We start from the raw sequence: 6,000 nt of genomic DNA, 5'->3' as shown, positions 1-6,000 counted from the left end.
CGGACAATACTTCATCTTTCTTCATGGCTAACATCACCAATATGGAGAAAATACAATATTTACTTTCAAATACTGCCAAACCCATCATGCTAAACCTGGCTAGATTCACTGGGAAAGCAGCATGGATTAGGGAAGTTTTAGAGGACAGTGATGCCATTTAAAGAAAGGGGGGTCCATAGCTGTGTATTTATTTAAACTATGTTGTACTTGTATATCCCTTCTGCCTTGCTTTATATTGTAATGCTTATTCTCTATGGTGTTAACTGTGGTTTTTGGCTAAAATCTACTTTAGGTTGCCTTAACAATAAACAAAAATTGCCAAAACATATTTAGCATAATAACAGCCATGCTGGGCAGGACAAAGGCTTTTCAACTCCAGTATTCTTTCACTCAGAGGATCTTCAGGTGGGGGAAATTCATGGTTACTTACTGTCACTCCACCCCCACCCCCTACACACTTCTGTCAGACAATACTTCATCTTTCTTCACAGAGAAGAAAGAGAAAGTAAACAATGACCACGTGGCCCATAAACTGGATGTTTATTTATTGTGTGACTTTTCCTGCACACAGAAGAATGTCATGACAAGTTTAGCTTCCAAAAATAAATCAGACTTACTGGGGTCTCATTTTGTGAAGGAAAGAAGGCCAGAAGAACTGGGAGATGAATCGTTGGCAGATAGTGTCGTCAGAAGGACCCGTGAGTAGGCATTAATGGGCGTGTGAAAAAACACTAATCTGATGACACTCCTGCCTCTGATACTGGAGGTTATATACCATAATCACAGCTAGTATTAAAAATAGTAACTATATTATCTTGTCAATCAAATAAAACCAGTCAATGCACAAACATTTCCGTTGCTTAATAGCTATGCAACTTCTAGTTAGACTGACTCTTTAATTAAGACAGTGTTATTCTCCCCACCCACTGAGAGAAGACAGGTTTAAAAGATCAGGAAGTCGGGAGGCCAGAGTCAGACCGACTTCACAGTGAAAGCCTCCAAAATAGCTGTGATAGGAGAGAGGTAATAGATGGGGATATATATGTATGTGGGGGCTGGAAATGGACAGGGCAATTTCTATCTTTGCTTGGATTTTGAGAAAACTCTCTTCTTCATTACTTTGAGGTGATGATAATTGTGTGTATGTTTGTAACATTTCCTTTAAGTCTTTAATATTATCCTGAACAGACCTTTTTCAGTGAGAAAGGAGGGTTTAAAGTGCTGCACTTTAAATCATATGACCTCACACATGAACACTTGTCTACACTCTACACCCAGGACCGAAACTGGGTTGAGTTTACTGTCCTCTAATTGAATTGTGGCTTAGGGCAATAATGACAAAGTTTAGGTTCAAGCAGAATATGTTAAACACAGGAATGGGGAAATGTATTATTATTATTATTATTATTATTATTATTATTATTATTATTATTATTTTATATAGCACCATCAATGTACATGGTGCCAGTCTGGGCCAGCGCTAGCACTAGGCCAACAAAGCACCTGCCTAGGGCACAGATGGCGGGCGGGGCGCTAGAACCATATTGATTGAGAATATGTTGATTGGGAAAGGGGAGGAGGAGAAGAGAGAGTGCTTCACTTTCTCCCTATAGGCTGAAGGGGGAGTAGGAGTAGGAGTAGCAGAGGGCAGCACCAGCCCGTCTGTCATGTGGAGGGGTGCCACTGCATCTGTGCAGAGTCCATTGTCCCACCCTTTCACACGCTGCACATCAAGTGAGCCTGCATGAGTTGAGCTGGGAGCTCATCACTGAGGGGGGTGGCATGTTGTCTCTGACGTGGGTCACTCACACAGCTGCTCCCTGCTACAACAAGTTGCTCTGCCTGACCTCTCATGACAGTTGCTGAACAAGGTGGGAGCAGCAGCCACACTGGGGGAAGGAAGGAGCACGTGGAGAAGAGCAGCTGGCCCACTGGGTGAGGAGTGGGACTGTTTCTGCCCTTACAAATTACGAGTTAGGTTGCCAGGAGTTGCAGATTGGGGCCCTTCCCCCTTCGGAGCTGCTGCCCTCCTCTCCTCATCAGCCCTGTGGGTACTGTGATGTTTGGGAGAAAGAGAAAGAGAGAGAAGCTGTATATTTGTGTGCCTTCCCTCCTCATCGCTGCCCCATTGCCCACCTGAGTCTGGACCTCAGCAAGGTCGGGAGAGAAAACAAAGTGGGGAGGGAGAGAGAACTGCAATGCTCCAGGACCTTCTGGCTAAGGAGGGTTCAGCAGCACCTTTTTTCCAGAATGCTTGCTAAAACAATTCCTATCTGCCCTTGCTTATTTTAGGGTGTCCAACCCCCTTTTTTCAAGCCGTTCTTTTGGTAAACATGGTGTGTGTATCTTAAAAACAGAGCTGCAGCACAATCCCAAGTATGTCTACTCAGAAGTAAGCCCCAATGAGAGCAATCAAACTTACTCTGAGGTCAATGTTCATAGGATTCAGCCTGGAAAAGAAGAGAGGGTGAAGAAAAGACCAGAGAAAAGGAATTGTAGAAATAGAATCGCAAGGTATCTGTGGAATATTTAACCATATTTAAAGACGATAATAAGTACAGTAAAATTAGTGCCCCTCTACTTCAGTCCCAATCAAATAATTACAACAGTGAACCAGCCAGATTTTCCATAGGAAAGCTCTGTACCAGGTGGCAGATAGTTATTTTTTAAATTTTAATTAAAAAATATTATCCTTTCCTCTAACAAAATGGTGCTTACTCATAAGTAAATGTGTTCCACTGAAGAAAGAAATCCTATTTGATTCCTGTATTCATGCTAGTGTGACATGATAACTTAAAGGCACAATTTTATGCATGTTTAGACAGAAAAAAGTCCTTCAACTCCTAGAATCCCCTAGCCAGCTTGACTGGCTTTGGTATGCTGGGAATTGTAGGACTTTTTTTCTTTCTAAATATGCATAGGGTTGCACCTTAAATGAGTTTAAAATGTGAAACTCCTCACATGTGTTGATTCATTTATATATATATATATATATATATATATATATATATATATATTTGCTCTAGTATCAGGAATGTAGCAGCTGTCAGTGTGGAAGATATATCTGATGTTTGAACTGAAGCAATGCATCTAAAGTCATAAAGGAGCCTATAAGACTGTAACATCCAGTTTCTAAAATGGCTTAACAACTCCATTGTAAGCTACTACCTGATTATGCAGAGAGAGATGCCCAGCCAATTACTACACTTTGCCATTATAGGCAGTGAGGCTCTTAGCAAGAGGAGGAATGGGTATTGCTGACATATTCAATGGCGTACCAGAAGCCTTCTTTACCTGTTGCTTCTTCTAAGCTGCCCAGGCCCCTTATGTGGGTCAACAGGACAGAAGTGGAACTGAAGCAAAAAGGGATATGAGCACCAATGTTTGGACTAGGGCAAAATAATATGTGGGTATGTAGTGTGGTTTGGCTTGAATTGCTTGTGTCTGGATTTCCTTTCTGGACTGTACCTGCTGGTTACATGATCCATAAGGCCAGGTTGTGGTATAGTCCTCTTCTTCTTTTGTGTTCAAAAACCATAAAGTATCCTGTGACATCTGGAAGACTCACAACTTTATTATGGCATAATAAGCTGTTGCCAACTGGCCCCCAAGTGCCACAATGACTTGACTGGCTTATGCACTGTGACTTTGGGGGTGGGGGTGGGGGTTCATGTCATTTGCTATTCCGCTTGGGCAGCAAAATGTCTTGGGCCAGCCCTGGCCAGAACTGGCTATGATTTAGATACTAAACTGATGTGGTAAGTATAGTAATGCACTTTTTAAAGCTAGTGCAGAATGCAACTCACACAAGCAGAGTTTTTCAGGAAGTCCAGTGTCAAAACAAAGAAGCTGATCTCAAGATGAAAGACCACACAGACAAAGATCAGTGGTGCTCAACTAAGTCCTTTACTGTGCAGTATCATTACAGCATGGCAGTGCAGCAGTAGATATTTACATCAATATACACAATGACTTTTACTCTAACCCTTCTTCTCCACACTGTCCATATTCTTCTTTATAGTCCTTTGAGCCAATCAGTTAGTGGCATTCTTACCATGTGGTATTATTACATCAGCTTTACCACACTCTTTGTGAGTCAGCAAACCATTCCAGCTGCTCTTAATTAGTCACCTGACTGTAGGTGCAATAATCACTTTGGCCATGAAAATACCACCAGCTGATCTGGATTTCTCCTTATGTGTCATAATGGCAGAAAAACCTCTAGTCACTTTTTGGCTCACTCACCCAGAAACCTGACATAAACAACATGCATTGGGTTTCCTAGGTGTACAGGGCCCTGGTGTCTCAGGCAGGATCTAAACTACTGCTTTCATAGTATCATAAAATAGTAGAGTTGGAAGGGGTCTATAAGGCCATCGAGTCCAACCCCCTGCTCAGTGCAGGAATCCACCTTAAAGCATCTAGTGTGGGAGAGCCCACAACCACCCTAGATCATTGGTTCCATCTTGTAACTGTGCATTTGGTTTCTTTTTCCTAGGTGTAGAACTTGGCATTTATCCCTATTAAATTTCATTCTGTTGTTTTCAGCCCAGTGTTCCAGCCTATCAAGATCACTTTGAAGTCTTTTCTGACTTCCAGGGTATTAGCTATCCCATCCAATTCTGTGTCACTGCAAATCATTAATAAAAATGTTGAAGAGCACTGGGCCCAGGACTGAGCCCTGTGGTACCCCAAGTTTAAAATGGTTTATAACAGTAGTGACAACTGTTGGGGCCCAGGACACACGACATATATAGTTTTCAACCTGTTTTCAAAGTTCATATCCTACTTGGTGTAGATGTGGCTTCAGTTTGCTCTTACTTTCCTTTCAATAGGAGTCTACCTTGGTGGTTCTGCCTGCACTGGTTCAAAAGTAACTGTTTTCTTTTTAAAAAAGTGTTCTGTCTGTCTAACCTGTATGTCAAGGAAATGCTTGTGTAGTGACTACCTTGTTTGAAAGCTCTTTTCCTTACTGTAATTAGAATTTGGTTAATACATGCTCTATTAGAAACAACAACACCTAAATTTATCAATAAATGACTTATTTCAGAATATATGGTTAGGATGGCAGTTTTAGTGTGAGATGTACCATTACTTTTCTTTCAGAGATCTTAACATGTGCGACACAGCCTGCCCACCTAGAAATATACTTTGCCCCTTCTGTGCCCCACCTGATTTTTTCCCCTGGTGCCGCCACTGCTCCTTCTCGGCGCTGGCTTCCCGACTGTGCCTCCAGTGGTGGTGGAGGCCCCTCGGCAGCTACTGTGGCCTTCTTTGCCACTGCTGCTGCCCCAGCCCCAAAGAAAGACCCTGGCTCCTGCCTTCCTCCTTGCCCTCCTCCTCCTTGGGCTTGCCCAGGTCGCTGGGCACCCACCCCAAGAAGGAGCCCATGGAGGCGCTCAACATGGCACATGGAGCCAGGGACTTCATCTACAGCCTTCACTCCACCGAGTGGAGCTGCCTGCTCCTTGTGCTGCTGCTGGTGGTGCCCCTCCTTATGATGTTGCTGCCCCCACCGGTTCCGGGGTGGGTGGATGGGGGAGAGGAGGGAATAGAGTGTGGTGACAGGCTGGCTTGTTGTTAATCAGTGACACAGAGGGGAAACAATGTTGCCTCTGTTTCCTCTCCCCTCCAGGACACTCGTTCCTCTCCTGTCTGCACCCTCTATCTCTCTTCTACCCCAACTCATAGGGGCACTTCTCTTTTCCCCTTCCCCCGGGACTCCCCCCCCCCACGCCAACCCTTCTCTTCTTCTGCCCTTGTGGCGGTTTCCCATCCTCTCTTTTCTCCTTCATCTCCTGTCTTCTGCCAGTACCCCCTTCGCGGCCTTCCAGAGACGTCTCTAGTTCCAGATCTCCTACATTCCCCCAAGTCCTCCAAATCTTGCCAGCCAGCCCTCTCTTATGCTAGGCTCGCAGCCACCCCTCGTCCTCCCTGTATTCACCCCAGGAGTCTCTCTCCCTGACCTCATTCCAAATTGTTTGCACAGCAGCACACAGG

The 6,000-nt window shown here is 44.1% G+C and overlaps 1 protein-coding gene across 1 annotated transcript in view; it reads left to right on the top strand.

The window, feature by feature from the left end:
- The first annotated feature begins 959 nt into the window (after window positions 1–959).
- The window catches only part of LOC134401617 (DGAT1/2-independent enzyme synthesizing storage lipids-like), a 38,804-nt gene continuing 33,763 nt past the window's right edge, over window positions 960–6,000 (top strand). The window contains exon 1 of the mRNA XM_063130727.1: window positions 960–1,023. The gene's annotated coding sequence lies outside the window, so the exon portion shown is untranslated. The remainder of the gene's footprint in view (window positions 1,024–6,000) is intronic.

This window comes from Elgaria multicarinata, chromosome 7 (genome assembly GCF_023053635.1).
Source record: "Elgaria multicarinata webbii isolate HBS135686 ecotype San Diego chromosome 7, rElgMul1.1.pri, whole genome shotgun sequence".
In the NCBI taxonomy this organism is placed as follows: domain Eukaryota; kingdom Metazoa; phylum Chordata; class Lepidosauria; order Squamata; family Anguidae; genus Elgaria; species Elgaria multicarinata.
The sequence above is the reverse complement of the archived record's forward strand: the minus strand, read 5'-3'. Positions and strand labels throughout refer to the sequence as shown.